This window comes from Rattus norvegicus, chromosome 8 (genome assembly GCF_036323735.1).
Source record: "Rattus norvegicus strain BN/NHsdMcwi chromosome 8, GRCr8, whole genome shotgun sequence".
Taxonomy (NCBI): domain Eukaryota; kingdom Metazoa; phylum Chordata; class Mammalia; order Rodentia; family Muridae; genus Rattus; species Rattus norvegicus.
This window is the reverse complement of record NC_086026.1, coordinates 85,767,989-85,791,371: the sequence shown is the minus strand read 5'-3', so window position 1 is coordinate 85,791,371 and position 23,383 is coordinate 85,767,989. Positions and strand designations below refer to the sequence as shown.

Below are 23,383 nucleotides of genomic sequence, written 5' to 3'. Positions count from 1 at the left end.
GAGAAACTAATTTTACTTCCTTTGAAAAATACCCATTTGAGATGCCTCATGTATGTGCTCTGTTTTTAATGTTTCAAAGGACTTGTACTTGTTTTCCTTAATGGTCATAACCAACTTAACTACCACCATTTAGAACATGTTCACTCCACTTCATCCACATCCTCATGAATGCTTGTATTTCATCTCTTTGATAATAGTCAACTTTGTGGGTAAGATGATGCTTCAGTAGAATTTTGATTTATATTTCCCAGATGATAAAGGTAATTTTATGAACTGGCTAGATATTTGTATGGCTTTTAAAAAAATAAACTTGCCAGTCAGATCCTTTGACCTTGTACTTTCTGTCATTATTTTATAATTGTGTTGTTGAGTTATATATATGAAGCCCTTGTCAAATGTTTTGTTCAAAGTCCAAAGGTTGCTTCTTCAATCATCCGAATGGTTCCTTTTGAACTTTGTAATTTGATGTAGTCATATTTTCCTATTTTTCCTTTAATTTCTATGCCCTGAGAGTTAGATAAACTCTTTTAATTATACTTAAAGAAGTATGGACTCTATAGGAGGAATCTGCCTAAAGCATATGAGGTTATGAAATATAATCTACAAACATACATGGGTTGTTCTGTGGTTCTTCAGCTTCAATCTTTATACAATTACAAGGACTGATAGCTAAACACGTTCCTTCATGATACTCTACCTCCAGAATTTATGAATTGGTTCTTCTGGAATGGGTGAGAATTTTCATTTCCAACAGATTCTAAAATATCTCAACAGTTCCCTCTGGAGGTCATTGCAAGTAGATCTCAAGTCTTTGTGTTCATCTTAATATTCTGACTTTTAGACTTTCTGATATCCTCGCCCTTTCCCAGAAACTATGATGAAATAGATACATCATGGGCCAGAGTACTCTTATATGTTTGATTCCCTGGTCTTCAGCTAGCTCTCTAAGGAGAGAAGCTGCTACTTTGCACTCCTGTGGGAAAGTATAATTGTCAGTTATTTCCTGTGCACTGAAACATTACACAGTCCTTAGTGAAAGCCAAATTCAACTTCCTTCTTTGTTTTATCTTTCTGTCTGCTGGAGTCCCAGTCCCATGTTGATTTGACACACAAGCTGCACATGGCTTGTTACTGAGAAACAAGAAATAAGAAAGTCATATGTTGGAAAGTTTCTGACCCTTACCTCAGTGTCATTGTTACTCCTAATATTTTCTTTGGACCCAAACCCATGCTAGAATCAACCAGGAGTGGGGTTCTGGTGAGAGAAGACAAGGGAATTAGTTGTTGGGAAGTGAAAATATCAAAGTTGAACTACTATCTTTTTTACACCTCATTGTCTCCAAGGGTCAAAACACCTATTTTGTTTGTGACTACACGATTCCTTCCACAGTTTTTATATTATAATTTTCAAATTAGAGTGGCAACTTCAAGTCTGCAAAAGTTGGATCATTATTAGTACTACTTTAGAACATTTAGAAAACATTTGCTCTTTCTCGAGGCAATGCCTGGCTTTTAACTCTGTTGCTTCCATATGTGCTTGAAGGCTAGCATTGGACTCAAGCTTAACGATGAATGCTTTATTCTGAGACTGAAGTCAAGCTGCCTCTCCAGGAATGAGTGCTGTTCCTTAGCTGGTCCTGAAGCTTGAGAATATCATGATTTAAGGAAACTGAAATTATACATATACAGTTTCATATATGGTTTAAGATGGTCCATTTTTTTCTCTTACATGCACACAGTGGTTAAACTAAAAAATGGCTTAAATAGGGACTACTTCAATTAAAATTAATCAAAATAAATGAGTAAATAAGAACAAGGAAAGTCAGAAGAAGTGGGAGTTGAAAGCAAGTCAGAAGAGAGAAATGATAAAAGAAATAGAATTCCAGAATCTCAGAATTCTGAGTCCTTTCCTCTCTTTCTATCTTCTGTGTCATCTCTACCACATAGAGAAGACAAGAGAGTTCTTATTATCACAGACAGCATAACAAATTTGAAAAATTATTTTGTGCCTGTGTGATTGTGGTAGCCTCATTATTGTTTGCAAGTCATTTCTTTTTTTATGACAGACACAGCTAAGAGAAGACAATCCTAAGTCAAACGATTTTCCCACAGTGGATTCCACTTCTGGACCAAAATAACCAATCTATTAAATCAGAACTCTGAACCCTCTCAATGTTAAATGATTTGCTGCTTTTTAATAAACACTCTGCCTATATGATGGATACTGATTCTACTGTGCACATAAAGTTTCCTTTCTTGTTATCAAAAATCTGGCACTCCCTTGCATCAAAAATCACTTTGCACAGATTTACATTTTAATTTCCCCACATGTACATCCATGTGCATTGATTTTCTCCCTAATTTGTAATGGCGTCTCTGATAATAGATGTATAAATTGTGTGGGCTGAGTTATTGTGTAGTCATAAGCAATCATAAGCTACTAATGATTTTTAATAACAACAATGTTGGAGTCCACTGCTATTGTGCTCCATCATTGCGCCACGGTTTCACTCTTGGTCAGTTGAAATGACTTGCCCTTGCCTGATCAAGAAGGCTCAGGCTGATAAAATGACTGACCTCTGGAAACTAAAGCCTATGACCCTGAACATGTTTACTTTTAAACTTTCCATCTAGAAGGAACATGTGTCCTTCTATTCATGTCTCATTGCTCAGTACAATCCCTGTCTTTACTTAAATCAGTGAGGATGGGAAATGGACTCCAGGGAAACCCCAGGGATATTGGGGGATAACATGGCAGTTTAACAAAATAGGTTACATTTATTTAAGTAATTACTCTACAAGGCATTCTTCCAATATGCATATGTTCAATATACATCAGAGTTTTGTTTGGCATGTACTAAGTTTCTCTTTTAACAGTGAGCTTAGAGCGACTAAGTCATGTTTTTAAAGTGATACAGTTGATAAGGGACAGAGCTGAGACCAAAACTAGGTTTTCTACTCAGGCCAGTCTCTGCCATTTATTGCACTGAATGTGTCCCATAATCTCTCCTGGGATGGGAAAGAGACCTCACTTTTAAATAGGACAAACTGATAAATAGACAAATGGTTCCCATTACCATGTCAAGATTAACCTTGGTTTGATGGCTCTGAGTTTCTTCTAACTCTGCTTAAGAAATCAGTTGCCCTTGGCCCTAAAGTTGCTTCTAATAGCAAGTAATGTCCTCTCTCTGGGAACCAATTAACTGTGTGCAGCCTGTGTAAACTTATCAGTAAGGACTTCAGAAAAATTGGAAAATATGGGACCAACTGGGATGGGTCAAAGAGTTCAGCGACCTTTGAAAAATAAAAATTATGAACACAAGGTCATTACATGTATAAAAACAGATCAAAGGAATGAGTGAGGTCAAACTTATTTGTCTTCCTGCCTTCTTTGCATTAAATCAAAAACATTCTAATCTAGCCCGTCTCTGACTCCACAGGTACTGGACAGGTAGTTTTACAATTGCTGGATCTCATTTATGGTGCATAAAACAGCACTTGCTTTCCCATTGTTATTCACTAGTGTGTGTGGTTCTTTCTTTTTTAAGTTTTATTAAATTTTATTTAGAAGAGCATTTTGTCTATCATATATATGTGTACCCCATAAATGCCTTGTGTCCAAGGAAGTCAGAAGAAGGCACTGGATCTTCTAGTACTGGACTTATAGATGGTTGTGAGCAAGCATGTGGATGCTTGGAATTGAACCCCAGTCCTCTGATAGAGCAACATCCACTCCTCACTGCTGAGCCAACTCTTCATCCCCAAGTGACGATATCTTATAGTATCACTTAGAGATGCTTGTCAAACAAAGTTTGAGACATTGTCATTTAGCATTCTTGTGTGAGATGAGAGAATGGCAAAGGCCTTGCTTCACAGAGCTCAATGTTAAGAAACTATGACTTAATTATGCAGATACCTTTGCAAGTTAACATTACTCATAGAAGCATTAAAGCACTTGGACACTATATTCAATTTGACTTGTTACTTGATGAATGAATTGGACAGAAAAGCAATCTCCAAATGTAATCATTTTGGTTGGAGCATAATGATTAATCTATACTCAATATTACTAGTTAAGTTAACCTTGATAACAGCTGTTCATTCATTCTACAGTAATATAGTAGGAGTTTACAATTGTTTTTAAATCAGGTATAAAAACATACATTTGAAGCTCTTTTTTGCATGCTTTTTTCAAATCTTCAATAAAGTACATGTAAAATTTCAAATTTTATTTAAAACGTATTTACAAATGTACATAGATGCAGGAAAGGGTTTTGTTGGTTAAATTTTCTTCCATCTCTTATTAGAACTAATTATTTTAAAAATCTACCTATGAAATAAATAAATACCATTTAACATTACCACAAAAAAAAACTTAAAACTTTCTGGTTTTCAGAATATATAACCATGTATTAAACATATCTTTGAATGCATTAAAATATACTACACAACCTAGCATAAAACTAACAGGCCTTCGAACAGGTGGATAACATAATTTTCTTTTTCCTAATGTGTACCAGAAACTAAATTGCATCTTGCCTTCAATTGAAACCCAACCATTCAGTTATGGTAAACTGGCTTGACAGGAAGTTTATCTTAAGACTTATGTAATCCTTGCCTCTTGTGTATCTTGATATTTGGGGAATATATTTTCTGGGGAGAACATATGGTGGAGCAATCTTTCAGGTTACCTGTGCTGACCCTGAGTTTGCATCATGGGAAGAAAATATGCTTCCAATTAAAATTGTCCTGTGGGAATCCTATTCTTTATGAATTCAGGGTGAAGAATAGCTAAGGAGTCTGGTCTGTGTCTGACAGCTGGTGCAAAGCACCTCGAATCAATAAAACTCTTATTAATTCTATTCTAAGTATTTGCTATTGGTTCATATGGACACGACTCTAAGGGGGAAAAAACCTGTGGATCTGGGAGTTTCTAATGCAAGCTATTGTAGAAAAGAATGTTGAGTATTTCCAATGGCCTTCACATTGATAGAAATAATGCCAACTAAATAAATAATTGCATACCATGTACATCAAGAATCATAAAGACATTTAAAGGCATAGTTCCTCTCCTTAAGTCATTTTCTGGAAAATACAACATCAGACTTTGAATTAAGGCTATGTATCCCATGGCAGAGATGAGTTCCCAAATATTTGAACTCAACTTTCATATCTAATGTAGCCATCCATAATAGTACTCCCTCTCGACTGGTCCTGCTGAGTTCTGAGTCTACAGAATATTTTGCAGGTAAAAGTGCTCTTAAGAAACTTATCTAGTTTTTCTTTCTCTGCCCTAAGAATAGCATTTAAGATTTTTCTCTGGGTTTTTTTTCTGCCACTCAGTACAAAATAACACAACACAAAATCCTGCTAATTATTCACTGTTGTTCACTAGTTTCCATTGTGGGTCTCTATACTCTATTTTTCTGGAACATGTGGGTCAAGCTCTTTGATTATTGTAGTGACTGACCCTCACTAGAAAATCAACACTGAGGCCAATAATTAAAAAGGGTTGGCATTATCTTTCTTTTACTGTAAGATTCTCACCTTAATCACTATGATTTGGATAGGGCCCCCATGTCCTCCAAGGTTCCATGTACTGAAATTCAATCCCAATTTTGGAATATTATGCTAAGAGAGAAAATAAATATGTTAGCCAACTGTGGGTTTAGAAGTGTGGTTTTTAGAAACAGGACAGTATTAAAGAATTTCATTCAAGTATACCCCTGGGATTGAATCTATTTTTTTTTAAGAGATCAAGACAAAAAGAGGAAATATCCGTGTATTTGCATCCCTCCATGTTTGATCGTCAGAAGGCCATCACTAGATACAAGCACTCAACCTGAAACTTCCAAAACTTGGAGCTAATTATATGTCTCTGTGTTGCTTCTTTCCCAGCTTGTGCTGTGGTATTGGTTGCAACAAAACCTGACTCCCGTAGAAATTAAAGCAGACAGAGTTCTCACTAGCAGCTAGTCAACAGGGAGAATTAGCCACTGTCTTCTTCACATTTGGTTAGTCTCAAGAAATTGCTCTACTCATGGTAAAGTGAGTTCCTGGTCATCTTTTTAATTTATACCATTTTATTTTGAGAATACATGAACAATGGGGCAACTGGAAAGTTTCACTCATTGATCACATTCTAAGAGGTTTGAGGGTCTCATTGCAACTCCAGAATGTCTACCTAAAAATTCCTAACAATATAACTTAGAAGTTTCCTATTAACTTGAATTTACCTATCTGTCTGTACCACTTTCTTTCAGCCACAAATGCCTTCTGTGAATTTCCCAAAATGTATCGTTCTCCTATCTTATAAGGATACGTGTCCTCTTGACAGAACAGTCTTTGCTTCCTCCTCTCTACTTTTACCACTTTATTCTCCATTAAGATTTCATCTGAATCATGTCTTTAGAATGGACATAAATAGTGCCGGGTTTTGTACCATTTGCTCTGAACTCCTTCACATCACCTGATAAATCTAATTTTATTTGAGGATAATTTCTTATTGCCTGACTGTCACTTTACAGGGAATTATTAGTTATTTCACTAATTGGTCTGGCTCCAACACATGGCCCCTATTCATCACACTTGACAGAGTTGTTTTGCAATAATCCAGTTTCATCCACTTCCACACACAGATTTCTAATTTTGTTAGGAGTGACAATTTTCTCAAGACAAAACGTTTGCATCTGTAGACTAAACATTGTGATGTAATCCAGTCATGCTGTTACATTCAGGGATCCTTTGAGAGTACCAAAAGATGGATGCAGCTAGATGGTTGCCGTCACCTCTGTCTGTGAGTGTGAAGGGAAACGTTAAACTGTAGTAGTTACCCTGGGACCATGAGGACAACATCTAATGATGAAAGCTAATTTGGTTCCAAGATGACATTACAGAATTATGTCATCACCCACTGGAGCACGAGGAAGAAGAACTGCTTTCTTATTGGATCTATCAGTGAAGAACACAACAGATAACTATTCATAACCCAAAATAGCTTGGTTGAAGCAAAAAGAATTATGTGACACTATGTTTCGTGGTGGGGGTAACCTCTCTGTAAGATCCTGCTAAGTATGCCTCACCAACTTCAGACCTACTTAAGTGCATTTATTTCTGTACTTGTGCAAGTTAAAGAAGGGAACCCACAACTTAGACTATGCCTCTTGCCCAGCATTAGAGTTGAATGTCAATAAGGTTAGGGACTACGACACTGTATTCTTTGTGGAAATTCTACAACTGAGGAAAATTATTCATTTGGGGTCTATGCTCCATGAATACTTGTTAGATTAATGAATAAAGCAATGCATTCGGAAATGTCTAGTCAAGAGTTCAGATTTGTAGTTGAAGTTCTTCAGACACAGGAGGGTTGGCTTGGAGGTTAAGAGCACTTACTTCTGTTACAAAGAACCCAGACTTGGCTGGCAGTACTCATGTGGCAGTCACAACCACCTGTAACTTCAGTTTCAGAAATCTAACTCCTCTTTAGATGCAACCAGGCACCCACAAGTTGTTCACACATAGATGCAGCCAACAGTTATGAACATAAACTTTTTGAAAACATTTTTCTGTTGTCTTCAGCTTATTGACTTGCATGTTAAACATACTTAACAGAATACAAGCATTAGATGTATCTAGAATGTTAGTTAATTTTTTGCTGGGATTCACATCTTCAGAGAGATGAAATTATTACATGTGTAAAGAAATGAGCCATAGCACAGGTTTTTAGAAATAAAATGGTCTTAAGCCATTGAGGATGAGGCAGGAGCCCCATACATATCTCACCGTACATATCTCAATATTTACTGAGAATCTTACTAAATAAAGCTTATCATAACATTTTCATATAAATAAGATGGAAATTTTAATTTATTTCTTCATTAACAAAGACTAAAGTATAAATATTATACTATAGAAATCTTTATAAGAATCAGTGTGAGTACATTGATATAATATGGTAGAGTCTCTGTATTTGAAAATATTTAAAAATGTATGGACACAATAAGCAAGTGATGAGGGAGGAGATTCTTACCAGCCCATATTGGCTATGCAGAGAGCTCCAAGGTTGCACTTTCCTTGCTGTTACTCATGGGGGAGGGGTTTATAGGGATACATCTGTATTTGAGACGTCCCTTCTTTTGTAAGTATTTCTTTATTCATGATCTTGTTAGTTATCTCAGTAAACTCATTGATTCACCAACATAGACCTTGGAACAACCATTATATTAGCCTGTTGTAGTTTCTAGAGTCTGCAGGTGTGTGCGTGCACGTGTGTGTGTGTGTGTGTGTGTGTGTGTGTGTGTGTGTGTGTGTGTGTGTGTGTGATGTCTCTCTGTGGAAAGTCTCATAGAATATCATACAAATTTCTAATTAAAGCCATGTAGAGCGAAGGAAAAGTAGAAGCCTTCCTGGCTAAGGAGACAACCAAATAATTACTAGTAATCCATTTGACAATTGCCATCAATGTCCACTCACTCCCTTGCTCATCTGCCAAAAAAATAAGACAAATTTACCAATATTTTGACATTTCCTGGTTTTGAGGAAATACGGTTAGTTTTTTTGTTTGTTTGTTTGTTTGTTTGGTCAACTAGATACAAACCAGGGACATCCAAAAAGACAGGCTATTAGTTGAAAAATGCCACAATCAGATTGGCCTATAATCCAGGCCTTTGGGGCATTCTCTTGAATGGTGTTTCATGTGGAAGGGCCCATCTCACTGCTCTATCCCTGGGTGGGTAGTTCTGGATTCTACAGAAAAGAAAAGTGGGCAACCGAGGAAAAGCAAGTCCATATCCAATGTTTCTCCAGGGTTTTAGCTTCTGTCTCTAGGTCCCTGCCTTAGCTTCCCCTGATAACGGGATATACTTTGTAAGCCAAATAAATTACTCTTGGTCACCTTTATCACAGCAGGAGCACGCAAAGACAAATATTGAGACTCGTGTTTGATGCGTGTCTAATCAACAAACTTCTTATAAAACCCCAAGGCAATTACACTTACACAAACTGGGAAAAGGTTTGCTCAGAGTGCAGAGCTCAGGAACGCAGCACTGACTGAGGATACACAACCCAACAGGCACACACTTTTGTGTCTGGACATAAGCTGTCCTTTGGAGAATTTGGCAACCATTTTAAAAACAAGCCAGACTTCACATAAAACAGAATGGAAGACGGTCTTTTATGAGCAGATCACCTCCCTGCGGGTAACTCGCAGTCGAGTAAGAGGTCCTATTCCAAGACTGAGCTGTGGAAGGGACCATAAAAATGATGATACTTAATATTTATTGATCACTTACTAAGTGCCAGGCACTTTGCCAAGTACACAGCATTTTTTTTTTCATAAGATCACTCCAATGGCTGTATAAAAACTGTTGTTTTGTGGGAGGTTTTTGTGTGTGCTTTACAGGTGAAGGAAGTGAGCTTTAAAGGCACTAAATGAATTTCACAAGGCTACACTGCATTGAGGAAAGGCTGACACTAAGAACAAACTGCTTGTCTCCAGAGCCTAAAATCAGCTGATTCCAAAGGAGCCCCACAAGCAGCGGGTTGTACAAAGTCCATGATGGTGCCTCTAACTGCAGTGAGATTAGATTCCCTCTTTCTGGGGACACAATTGTTCTTCAACTCCTTTGTGGCTATTCCCATTTAATTTCCATTTTTAGCTTTATATCTATTTTTTAACACATCAGACATCCTGGTCCTCTGATCTTACAGTCATTCTGATGTCCTCTGTGATGTTCCCATTCCCAGAGCCTTATGTGTTGTAGAATTATTGAATGAGGTTGGGCACCCTGCAATCAGCTGTTCTATGCATTTTGTCCAATTGTGACTTTCTATAAGGGTCTCTGCTGCAAAGAAAAGCTTCTTTGATTAGAGATGAGAGCTCCCCTCACCAGCAGGTATAAAGATAAGCATTTAGAATGCAGTTAGGAATTACGCGTGTTTAGTGGCAGTAGATAGTTCTCCTGAAGGACCATATTACCAGACTACGCTCCTACTGTATATGCCTTGAGTCCAATTAGACAGCTGTTGAATACTAAAATTAAATAAGACACTTATGCATATTTATAGCTATCTTTCTGTGTTTATCATGCTATGAGTCATACGAGCCCCAGTTCACTAGAACTAGTGGTCGCTTCCCTCCCTTGGCAGCTCCCACAGCATCTTCTGTGTGTACTGTAGAAACTCGTTCTCAAAAAAGAGGTTTCTAGGTCAGGTCCAACTTGAATCCCTCATGCCCTGTGTCTGAAATCCATGGTGTCTTCTGCAACAGGGAATTACCTTCAACCTCTGAAACAAAACCAAGGTCAACAGAGGTAGTCTGTATTGTATTGGAAGTCTCTTGGACTCTTCTGACCATAAGACACTGACCTGCATGCTACCATGTGTATGTTCCACATCATCCTAATTCATCCATCACTTGAAGGACATTTGGGTGGTCTTCAGTTTCTAGCTATTGTAAATAGGCTAATAATACAGTGGAGTATGAGCCTGTGAAGTAAGACACTGTGTCCCTTGGGCATATATCAAGAAGTGGTATGCAGATCATATGGTAGGTTTACTTTTAGCTTTCTGAAGTCACCATACTGATTTCCAGAGTGGCCGCATCCATTTTCAATTCTACTAATAGTGAGTGAAGTTTCCCTTCCTCACCTCCTTGTCGATATTTTGTATCATTTGCTGTGTTGACTTGCATTTTCCTAATTGCTCGAGATTATGAACCATATTTGAGGTATTTCTTTTTTTCCCTCCATTTTTATTAAATTGGGTATTTCTTATTTACATTTCAATTGTTATTACCTTTTCCGGTTTCCAAGCAAACATCCCCCTAGCCCCTCTCCCTCCCCTTCCATATGGATGTTCCCCTCCCCATCCTCCCCCCAACAATCCCATTCTCTGAGGGTTCAGTCTTAGCAGGACCCAGGGCTTCCCCTTCCACTGGTGCTCTTACTAGGATATTCATTGCTACCTATGAGGTCAGAGTCCAGGGTCAGTCCATGTATAGTCTTTGGGTAGTAGCTTAGTCCCTGGAAGCTGTGGTTGCTTGGCATTGTTGTTCATATGGGGTCTCGAGCCCCTTCAAGCTCTTCCAGCCCTTTCTCTGATTCCTTTAACGGGGGTCCTGTTCTCAGTTCAGTGGTTTGCTGCTGGCATTCACCTATGTATTTGCTGTATTCTGGCTATGTCTCTCAGGAGAGAGCTACATCCAGTTCCTGTCAGCCTGCACTTCTTTGCTTCATCCTTCTTATCTAGTTTGGTGGCTGTATATGTATGGGCCACGTGTGGGGTAGGCTCTGAATGGGCGTTACTTTAGCCTCTGTTCTAAACTTTGCCTTGCTATTCTTGAGGTATTTCTTAGTCATTTTTATTACTTTCACTGAGAAATCTGTGTTCAGAACCATACACAGTCTATAATTTGAATGGATTTTTTTCTTGACACTTCTTTTGAGTTCATCATACATTCAACATTTTCATAATTCTCTGTCAAGTGCATAACTGGCAAAAATTCTTTCCCACTCTGTGGGCTTTCTCTTCACTAAGTTGATTCTTTCCTTAGCAGTAAAAAAAAACTTCTCAGCTCTGTGAGGTCCAGCTTGTCTAATCTAAATTTCTGGGCAATTTGAGTCTTAGTCGAAGTCCTTCTTCAGGCTGATTCAGCATTTTCAGGTTTCTGTTGAGATCTTCTAATCGACCAGGACATAATGATTTTTGCAAAGAGACAGATATGGATCTAATGTTATCCTTCTGCTTCTGAACATTCCACTTTCCCAGAACCATTTGTCAAAGATGCTGTATTTATTGTATTGTGTACATTTGGTCTCTTTGTCAATTATCTGATGGCTGTCTGTGTATCCTTGTTAAGATCTTTTAATTTGTTTCATTGATTTATCTGTGACAGTACCATACTGGTTTTCTTGCCATGGCTCTGTGAAGTATCATGAAATCTATTACGGTAATTACTCCAGCTTTACTTATTTACTTACTCAATGTTGCTTTGGCTAATCCAAGAGCTATTGTGGTTCCACATGAATTGTAGGGTTTTTTGTTTGTTTCCATGAGACATGTTTTGGGGATTTTTATGGAGATTAAATTGAGTCTATAAAGCTCTTTGGGTAGAAGGTAATTTTTATATTATTTCTACCAAGCCATGATTTTGTGAGATCTTAGTTTTTCCTTCTCAATCTCTTTCTTCATAGGCTTTAACTTTTAACCTGTAGAGGTTTTTTGGCCCCTTGGTTGCATTTATTCCTCGTTATTTTATTTTCTTTGAAGCTGTGGTAAATGAGAGTGTGACTACGATCTCATTTTCAGTGTGTCAGGCTGCTGACTTTTGTAAGTTGTTGTTGCTGTGAGCCACTCTGCTGAAATTGTTGATCATTTCTAGACGTTTCCTGATGGAATTTTGGGATATCTTATATATAATGTCATACCATCTACAAATAGGGATGGTTTAACTTTTTACTTCCTATTTTTATCCTTTTATTTTCCTTCTAATGTTTTTTTTCTCTCTCTCCAGGTAGCATTCAAAATGAGTAGTAATAGTGCACAACCCTTTACTGTTTCTTATTTTAATGTGGTTCCCTTAAGGTTTTGTACATACAGGAGGATGTTGGCTATGGGTTTGTCAAATAGAGGATTATATTATTGATGCTTGGTACATCCAGTCCTACTACTGTCTTCAGGATTTTTATTGTGAAGGCATACTGGTTTCTTTTCTTCAATGTTTTCTGTATCATCTGTTGAGATGATTATGTAAATTTGTCTTTCAGTCCATTTATTTGATTTACTACACACATTGACTTGTTATGTTGACCCATTCCCAATTTTTAAGGGATAAAACCAACTTGATCATAATAGGTAATCTTTTTGTTTATTTCTGTACTCCATTTCTAAGTATTTTATTGAGGCCTTCAAAATATCTATGTTCATCAGGGTATTTTACTGTTGTTGTTGTATCTTTGCCTGGTTTTGGTAGTAAACTAATACTGGCTGCATAAAAGGAGATTGGAAGTACTCTCTTTTGCTTTAATTTTTTAGTAAATTAAGAAGTACTGTATGTGGGTTTTCTTTGAAAATATGAATACTATATTTACATTAAATTATATTCATATATTTTATATAGAAAATGTGAAAAAATAGGTTATTGCTAGAAATCCATCAAGTCTGGGCTATTTTTAGTTGGATTGCCTTTTATTACTGTTTGACTCTGCATTTGTTAGGAGTGTGTTTTGTTTGTTGATCCCATTTCTGGTTTAACTTTTGGTTTAGATGAATATAGAACTTCATCCATTCCTTTACAATTTCTCCAACCAATAGAATACAAGTTTTTAAAATATTTCCTTATAAGTCTATATTTCTTTGGTATCAGTTGTAATAATTTTCCCATTCATTTCTATTTTTCTTAATTTGTATCATCTGTTTTCTTTTTAACTTGTCTTTCCTTTTCTATTCTTCCTTCCTTCCTTTCTTTTTTTTCCTTTCTTTCTTTTGCTTAACTGTACCAAGAGCATTAACTTCTCAAAGAACCAGTTCTTAGATTCATTGGTTCTTTTATTGTTTGTGTCTGGTATGATAATTTATGCTCTGATTTTTATTATTTATTGCTGTCTACTGGATTTGATTTTGGTTTGCTTTGCTTTGTATTTTGATCATTTTTGTTATTGTTGTTTATTTGTTGTTGGTTTACCTCCAGATTTCTTGAGTTACATCGTTTACCCATGTATCTGTACTCTTTTATTTTCTCATTTAGGCACAGACAACTCAACATTGTCCTCATAAGACTGCTTTTATTTTTTTTTTATTAACTTGAGTATTTCTTATATACATTTCGAGTGTTATTCCCTTTCCCGGTTTCCGGGCAAACATCCCCCTCCCCCCTCCCCTTCCTTATGGGTGTTCCCCTCCCAACCTTCCCCCCATTGCCGCCCTCCCCCCAACAGTCTAGTTCACTGGGGGTTCAGTCTTAGCAGGACCCAGGGCTTCCCCTTCCACTGGTGCTCTTACTAGGATATTCATTGCTACCTATGAGGTCAGAGTCCACGGTCAGTCCATGTATAGTCTTTAGGTAGTGGCTTAGTCCCTGGAAGCTCTGGTTGCTTGACATTGTTGTACATATGGGGTCTCGAGCCCCTTCAAGCTCTTCCAGTTCTTTCTCTGATTCCTTCAACGGGGGTCCTATTCTCAGTTCAGTGGTTTGCTGCTGGCATTCGCCTCTGTATTTGCTGTATTCTGGCTGTGTCTCTCAGGAGCGATCTACATCCGGCTCCTGTCGGTCTGCACTTCTTTGCTTCATCCATCTTGTCTAATTGGGTGGCTGTATATGTATGGGGCACATGTGGGGCAGGCTCTGAATGGGTGTTCCTTCAGTCTCTGTTTTAATCTTTGCCTCTCCCTTCCCTGCCAAGGGTATTCTTTTTCCTCATTTAAAGAAGGAGTGAAGCATTCACATTTTGATCATCCGTCTTGAGTTTCCTTTGTTCTAGGGATCTAGGGTAATTCAAGCATTTGGGCTAATAGCCACTTATCAATGAGTGCATACCATGTATGTCTTTCTGTGATTGGGTTAGCTCACTCAGGATGATATTTTCCAGTTCCAACCATTTGCCTACGAATTTCATAAACTCGTTGTTTTTGATAGCTGAGTAATATTCCATTGTGTAGATGTACCACATTTTCTGTATCCGTTCCTCTGTTGAAGGGCATCTGGGTTCTTTCCAGTTTCTGGCTATTATAAATAAGGCTGCGATGAACATAGTGGAGCATGTGTCTCTTTTATATGTTGAGGCATCTTTTGGGTATATGCCCAAGAGAGGTATAGCTGGATCCTCAGGCAGTTCAATGTCCAATTTTCTGAGGAACCTCCAGACTGATTTCCAGAATGGTTTTACCAGTCTGCAATCCCACCAACAATGGAGGAGTGTTCCTCTTTCTCCACATCCTCGCCAGCATCTGCTGTCACCTGAGTTTTTGATCTTAGCCATTCTCACTGGTGTGAGGTGAAATCTCAGGGTTGTTTTGATTTGCATTTCCCTATGACTAAAGATGTTGAACATTTCTTTAGGTGTTTCTCAGCCATTCTGCATTCCTCAGCTGTGAATTCTTTGTTTAGCTCTGAACCCCATTTTTTAATAGGGTTATTTGTTTCCCTGCGGTCTAACTTCTTGAGTTCTTTGTATATTTTGGATATAAGGCCTCTATCTGTTGTAGGATTGGTAAAGATCTTTTCCCAATCTGTTGGTTGCCGTTTTGTCCTAACCACAGTGTCCTTTGCCTTACAGAAGCTTTGCAGTTTTATGAGATCCCATTTGTCGATTCTTGATCTTAGAGCGTAAGCCATTGGTGTTTTGTTCAGGAAATTTTTTCCAGTGCCCATGTGTTCCAGATGCTTCCCTAGTTTTTCTTCTATTAGTTTGAGTGTGTTTGGTTTGATGTGGAGGTCCTTGATCCACTTGGACTTAAGCTTTGTACAGGGTGATAAGCATGGATCGATCTGCATTCTTCTACATGTTGCCCTCCAGTTGAACCAGCACCATTTGCTGAAAATGCTTTTTTCCATTGGATGGTTTTGGCTCCTTTGTCAAAAATCAAGTGACCATAGGTGTGTGGGTTCATTTCTGGGTCTTCAATTCTATTCCATTGGTCTATCTGTCTGTCTCTGTACCAATACCATGCAGTTTTTATCACTATTGCTCTGTAATACTGCTTGAGTTCAGGGATAGTGATTCCCCCTGAAGTCCTTTTATTGTTGAGGATAGCTTTAGCTATCCTGGGTTTTTTGTTATTCCAGATGAATTTGCAAATTGTTCTGTCTAACTCTTTGAAGAATTGGATTGGTATTTTGATGGGGATTGCATTGAATCTGTAGATTGCTTTTGGTAAAATGGCCATTTTTACTATATTAATCCTGCCAATCCATGAGCATGGGAGATCTTTCCATCTTCTGAGGTCTTCTTCAATTTCTTTCCTCAGTGTCTTGAAGCTCTTATTGTACAGATCTTTTTCTTGCTTGGTTAAAGTCACACTGAGGTACTTTATATTATTTGGGTCTATTATGAAGGGTGATAAGACTGCTTTTAAATGTGTCTCTGAGGTTTTGTGATATTGTGTTTTTACTTTAGTTTATTTCTACATTTAATTTCTTTCTTTAACCCATTCATTGTTCTATAAAGAGTTGTTTAATCTCTATGGGTTTGTGTACTTATTAGAAATTTATTTGCTTTCAATTTTAAGTTTCATTGCATTATGATCAGATGGGATGTATTTTATTTCCATTTTTATGAACTTCTTATAATTTGTTTTATGCCCCAGTCTGAGGTATATTTTGGAAAAGAATCTGTGGGCTTCTAGGTAGAATGTATATTAGTTGGTATTTTGTTAGAATATTCTGTAGATAACTATTAAGTTCCTTTCGTGTATGTCACTAAATTCTGATGTTTCTGTTTATTTTTGTTCAGATAACCTGACCATTGATGAAAGTAGAGTATTAAAATCACCTACTATTGATGAATGTTATTGTGTTTTTATTTTCACTAATAAGCTTTTTAAAAATACTTGTAAAATTTATTATAAATACTGGTAAATAAAAACATCACACACCAAAGTTAACCAGATTCATAGTTTATACAACGAAATGCACATCTATATATTAGAATAGAAACCTGGAATGGTAACTGTGGAACTTCACATCAAACTTTACACTGTGTATAATGTGTTTCTGCAATTATCTACCACCAAAATCAATAATAATATTGTCTATGGCAGAATTAGAGCTAGAAAAACAATTAAATGTAAGTCCCCTTCAAACCATGAGTCCATGAGCTATACTCAATCCTCTTCATCCTTCCATACAGACTTTCTTATTCTCGTTTCTTCATGTCTCAGGTGTACACTATACGTGTGTGTGTGTGTGTGTGTGTGTGTGTGTGTGTGTGTGCTAGGTGCAACATATGAGAAAGAATGTGTGTGGTTTCCTTTTCTCTGCTCAGATTGTGTGATCTTGATTAATATTGATCTATCCATTTCCCTACTGTTTTTAAATTCATTTTATAAAGCTGCACGCTATATGTAAATATGCATACATATACACACATATATGTAATTATCCACTTATCTGTTGATAGACAGTAATAGGATTTTTATGCAATCGAGTGCTAAACTACTTTATACTCTACCATATGGAATCTATTACTTTGCTTAGTCTATGGAGGGAATAAACACCCATCCAAAGTTTGGCTCCTATGAGCTGATTCCAAGGTCAGCCTGTTCTTCTGTGGGAAGCACCTGGAAAGTACAGACCTTGCTGCTTATGTTTCTTGCTCCAGGTCACATCACTGCCCAGAGAAAGGAGACTTTCTACTAAAGCTGAGCATTAGCACTCCCTAGTAGATGGCTTTCCAAACACTGATGCTTGAAGCTTCATTCCAGACAGACTGAAACCAAATATTAGGACTAACATACAAATATATGTGTTTTAACCTACTCCCTCCCCATTCTCCCTAGTTAAATCTGTCATGCAGTTTGGAATGGGATCACATAATAAATTTGTCTGTATATCAGTAACCGAGAAACTTAATTCCAAAATACACATAACTGAAAATGTTAGAGGAATGTTGAACTGATAAGGTCTGGAAGCGAAGTTATTAACCACATTGATAACAGATGTCATGAAAACCTGCCTTTTCCTTAATAATACACATAGTAGGTGTTTGAATAAATGTTTCAGGTCAAGTTCCTTGTTAGTGGAAAGAAAGATTGCAGAGTTTGGTTTTAACTGGCCTGCAGAAATGAAGACATCGTAAAGAGATGCCTGTATGTCTCAATCACAATTAGACAGCTCCAACAATGGACCAAAAGAAACTGGAATTTTCTGAGGAAGTTTAGGCTGGAAGAAGTAAGGGGCACTGGCCAGAGGAAAAACCAGTCTCTAGGAAAACAATTTTACACAGTTCTGGTACCTTCTCAGCCCACTCAGGAGGATGGGATTAAATACCTAACAATAATGGGTAAAACCACACCTTGACCAGTATCACTTAGTGCACATTTCCCTAGACTTCTGATTTAAGCCTCAGTCTCACCTCAGGATCTGAAATGTAGACTAGAAAGTCAACGGATTTCTTTGTTCCTTTTCCCAGTGTGGCTATATTGAATACATCCTTTTTTCTGCCCTTCTTAGCAATTTCGTTGTTTTCATTGATTTCTTGAGAATCAGTTGCTGAACTGGCTTCTCTCAGTACAGAAGTCGAACCCCAAGTTTGGTAGCACGAAGAGGAAGCTGCTTAATTGCTAGGTGCGGCTCTCTCCTCATGCTCTTCAGGAGAATTTTGTGCTACCAAGCCCAGCAGTTATTTTCACTCGTTTCATGCTGAACAATTAACAATTTTAAGAACTTGGGCCAGGCAGGTACTATGCAAGTGAACCATAAAAGTGCAAATGTTTCTCTTAAATTTTTTTTATTTTCTCTAGCATTCCTTATATTATTTACTTTCCTGGGCTTTGTTCTATTTTCTGTGCTAGGGACTGAACCAGTGAATTCTAGGCAAGAGCTTAGCCACTGAGCTCCATCCCTAGATGCTGATATTTATTTATCTCTTTTTAAATATATATATATATAATTTATGTATATGAATAAACCCTCTTCATGAACACCAGAAGAAGTCATCAGCTCCCATAACAGATGGTTGTGAGCCTACCCTGCGGTTGCTGGAAACTGAACTCAGAAACTCTGGAAAAGCAGCCAGTGCTCTTAACCACAGAGCCATCTCTCCAGCCCAATGCCGACACTTATTAACAACTCCTTCAGTGCACAAATATATACATTCTTGTTTCAACTATGCATCCTATAATTTAAAGACTTTAGCAAGTGTTTTCTCAAAAAGATATTCTCTAGAAATATGATCTAAAAATAATTATCTAAAATATAAATCTTAAAAAATATGTCCTTAAAAAACATTCTCAGGAAATCTAAACAGTACATCTATTTCAAAGCTTGCTTTAATGAGATGGTTGCCTTCCTTGGCTTCCTAAGTGTTTGAATTAAAGTCATTTCTTACTTTTCTTTGAGCTAAAATTTGTTAGAAAAATATGATGGCAGTCCCTGATATGTTAGGGTATTAAGGCTGTAAGAAAAGCAACTCAATAGGGAACACATATTCTAATTGGGAAAAAAACTAGACAATAAATGAATAAGTTAAAAGTCTACAATAAAGCTTAGTAAGTTTTTCAAATATTCTAGGCTGGGTAGGCCTTCTCTGGGACCTGCCTTCTTCCAGTAAAGGGCTGGAGAGTGCCCAATCCCAATATAAAGAATGAGATTCAGGCAAGTTGAATATTTGACCCAAGGCAACCTTGACATGAGACCATGGGTTCCCTGTCACCCACTGTATATCTGCTTAAATCTGTTTAGGGATTTCACTCTGACTACACACGCAAGCTTAGGATTCAACAAGGCTCCGTAATTTGTACCCAGATGAATGGATGGCTGGCAGGTGGCATGCCCACTATGTTTATGAGCAGAAGCTTAAAGACCGCAAGACTTCTCCTGCCAGCTGAGTTTAGGTGAGTCTGAATGTTTACTTTAAACTGTATTGTTGATACTGATCTCTTAATTATAAGGAACCAGTCATGCCCAGGGCAGGCATTACAAACAGAGAGGATACCAGGGTTAAAAACCCTGCTCTTCAGTAGTCTGAACCATGGCTTATACCAGAATCTCAGAAAACAAAACTACAAAATGTAGGGTGATGTCATTATGCAGGTAAAAGCAGGTACAAGACAGAAGGAGGCCTGTCATTGGATGAGAAGGGACAATGGGTGGGAGAAAAGTTTTAGAGAGGAGGAGAAGACTGGAGAGGGGGAGAGAGGAGAGGCAGCCAAGAGAACATGGCGGCGATGTTAAGATTCCTCTCTGCACATTTACAGGTTGTTATGAATATTTTTAAGGGATGGGTGTGTATAGGTTTTGTGTATCTAGATGAGCCAACTATATCTTTCTAGGCAGGCAATTATATCTTATCAATTGGATCAGAGGTTATTGTGTTGTGTGTTCTTTCATGTGGCGATCTAATTGAATTCAAGAGAGCGTGTGGTGGCTGGAGACGCTGGGTCACCACGGAATTGGGACATGTGTTTCTGGCATGGTGGCAACCTGCCTTGGGAACTAGATGGGTAGAGAGGAGCCACTGGCAGTGCGATATAGAATGGAGCAGAGCAGGTGAGACACTTTTCTGACTGGGATGAAGATATCTAACAAATGCCTTGGAGCACTGCGGTGCCAGACCTAGTGCAGGTTAAAAGAAATCATTTATTAAATTTTACAGCAAAGACAAAACTTTCAAAATGTCTAAAGACACAAATATCGACTGATATTGTAATGGTTAACATCATATTTTCAAGGGTGTTATTGTTGTTGTTGTTGTTACATTTTGAGAAAGAAAAATCTTTCTTTACTATTTGTGAGAGTACAAACATTTTATTTTATTTTTATTTATTCACTTTACAGCCTGCTCACTGCCCCTCCTCTTAGGAACCCCCTCCAAAAATCTTACCCAGTCTCCCCACCTCCCTTGTCCTCTGAGAGGATGGAGGCCCCTCTAGGCATCTTCTACCCTGCACATAAATTCTCTGTCGGGATAGGCACATCCTCTCTGAGGCTGAAAAGCTTCTGTAAGCAAAGGGTGCTGTCGACAGGACAAAACAGCAGCCTACAGATTGGGAAGGGATCTTTGCCAACCCTACATGTTTTCAGTTTTAATTATTATGCTTGAAAAATCCCCTAAGGCCCCAAACCAGTGCTTTGGATTAGCCCACCCCCTTATCTACCCCATTGATGAACTGTTGGAAGGCATGAAGTGGCTGGTTCTAAAGATCCAAAAATTACAGGATCCCATGACACAGGGCAATCACAGGATATCCAAGAGGAGTCCCAGAGAGGTTCTAGCATTGATAGAGTAGCAGAAGCCAGGGGCCTCATATGAGACCAACAAGTCATTGCAATAAATATTTGCAAACAAAGAAGTATGGACAAACTGTGAGACACAGTGACACACCAAAGCTTCGACAATGAGATTTTTTTTTCCTCTGTTTAGGGGTAGTTTGCAAGGGTAGAGGGCAGGTACAAGAGGAGGGGTAAATGAGTGGGATTGAGGTGCATGATGTGAAATTCCCAAAGAACCAATAAAAGTTTTTCAAAAAGAAAGAATTGCTTTTTGCATCTGGAGGGCAGCCACTTCAGTTTCCAGGTTCTTGAGTCTCTTTACAATGAACAGAACAGAGACACATGGATATTACAAGAAAGGAGATAGTTTACTGCAGGAGAAATATAGCAGTGGAGGGGGGGGGGGTGGAAACATGCCAGACTTCACTGTGTTCTGGTTCTGAAAGAACAAAAGGAAAAGGCAGAGCTACATGACCTCGTATGGGTAACTTGCATAGTTCTAACAGTGTTTCCTTTATTAAATGAAGTCCATACAAACTAAGAGCTTCTGGTCTTTCTAGCTTTGAATTTGTTGAACCAGTCCAGAGGCACAGGGTCCTACAGGCAGTAGGAAAATCGTGCCAGCTGGAGTCTGATCATGAAGAATGGTAGCCCTTCAAGGTCACTGTGTGGGGAATTCATGACACCATCAGAGCTGCATCAGGCTTAACTTGTTCCGCTGATGGTCTGCTGCAGCTATTTCAGGAAGTTCCCTTTCCAATCTCCTCCTCAACTTTGTTCCCTGTTTACATCGGATGGCTCTCAGCCATCTTGTTTGAGGGGCATGGCAAAGACGATGCCTGAGGAGGAAAGTGGAAACTGCTATAAAGTATTTCAACCCAAGGCTTCTGGTGTTTATTAGACAGGCCAAAAATCTGAAACAAGCAGAACAGGCAAGTAAGGATCTTGTTAAATTGTGAGCTGAGACACGGTGGGCCTGCATGCCTCACAAAGAACCTGGTACCACAGTCCTGCTGGGCCTGAATCCGTGCTAAGTACGGCAAATGGAGGCAACTGTGTGATTTAAGTCTGAAGTTAAAGACACAGGAGACGAGGAAGCCAAACAGCAGTGGAAGTGAGGAAGTCTGAGCCAGGAACAACAGGTATGGGGGTGCTATGTAATACAAACAGAAAGTTCTTAAAGCAAGTGGGGATGTGTCACCGGCTGTGTGATGAAAATGGGGTGAGAACAGATAGATGAACGTGGATTTACTTGAAACAGCTTCAGGAGACCATCAGTTGAACAAGTTAAGCCTGACGCAGCTCTGATGACGTCACGAATTCCCCAAACAGTGACCTAAAAGAGTTACCATATTTATCAGCCTGCCTGTCTTTGTTCAAACTGACCAATCCTAATTTAGGTCAAGAAGACCACCGCAAAGACCCAATAAACCCCAGCCCTCAAGGTCTGACCTGACTTTGGCTTCCTGTGTACCCTCTATGCTTTGCTGAGACCCATTTGTCTGTGTGCTCGGGGTATCTGTGTTTCCTTGCCCCTATTAAAAGCCTTTTATTCTGGCTGATTTTGTCTGTTGCTGTCTGCTGCGTTTGAGAATTTCCCTCCTGCTCCTTGGTAACATTTCCCCCCCTAACTTTTAATTATTTAACTGGCAAAAATAATGAACTTGATCAAGATTATAATATGTCTATATTAAAGACTATACCATGAAAGTAAAAAACAAAATTATTCCCCTTTCCTCCTGTCTCGGAGTTGTTAGACACAGGCTTCTTCCTTGGGATTATAAACTCACCTCTCTCCTTTCTCACTATGGCATATATTTCCATGGGAATTTCCTTACTGATTGCTCCCAGATGCTCTATTTAGTCTACCCTCCTAGTCTAGGCTGATGAAATAAACGTCTTTGGGAAGGGCTTGCAAGGATCCACTGCTCAATGAAACAGGAGAGGAAGTTTGGAAGGGTGTAAGTGTATACTGTACTTTGATAATAAAAAGTCGCAGGGAAAGGCCCTGCACATACTGCAAGCTGTGTGGAACGCAAGGCTCGAAGAGTTGCAATGAGCTTGCACTCTTAGGACCCATTGTCTGAAGGTGAACTATCCCTTAGGGCGGGAAGGGCCCTTGAAGCATGAGTGAGCCACTGAGTTAAACGCTGGTGGAAAAGCAAATTCTGAAAATGTGTCGGATAAGTGAGTTTTAAAATTTATTGTTTTGGGTTTTTGTCAGCTTGCATACGGTTTAAAATATTCTAACTGATGTGGCCCATCATAGTATAATATGTGTGTCTATAGGTATTCATTGGCAAAAACTAGATAGTTTTGTCTTTCTCTTCTTTTTCTTTCCTCTCCCTTAGACCAGCCCCTCTCCTGCCTGTTTTCTGTGCTTCTTATGTTATTCTTCCCCATTCTCCCTCTTTAGTTTGGAGCCCACCCCATTCAAGCACAAAATCCGTATCTTCT

General features: G+C 38.4%; 1 protein-coding gene across 1 annotated transcript in view; it reads right to left on the bottom strand.

Moving 5' to 3' along the window:
• The window catches only part of Hmgcll1 (3-hydroxy-3-methylglutaryl-CoA lyase like 1), a 162,052-nt gene that overhangs the window by 8,388 nt on the left and 130,281 nt on the right, over positions 1-23,383 (bottom strand). The window contains exons 8-9 of the transcript XR_010054009.1: positions 5,548-5,631; positions 1,184-1,255 (exon numbers count right to left, since the gene is read on the bottom strand). The gene's annotated coding sequence lies outside the window, so the exon portion shown is untranslated. The remainder of the gene's footprint in view (positions 1-1,183; positions 1,256-5,547; positions 5,632-23,383) is intronic.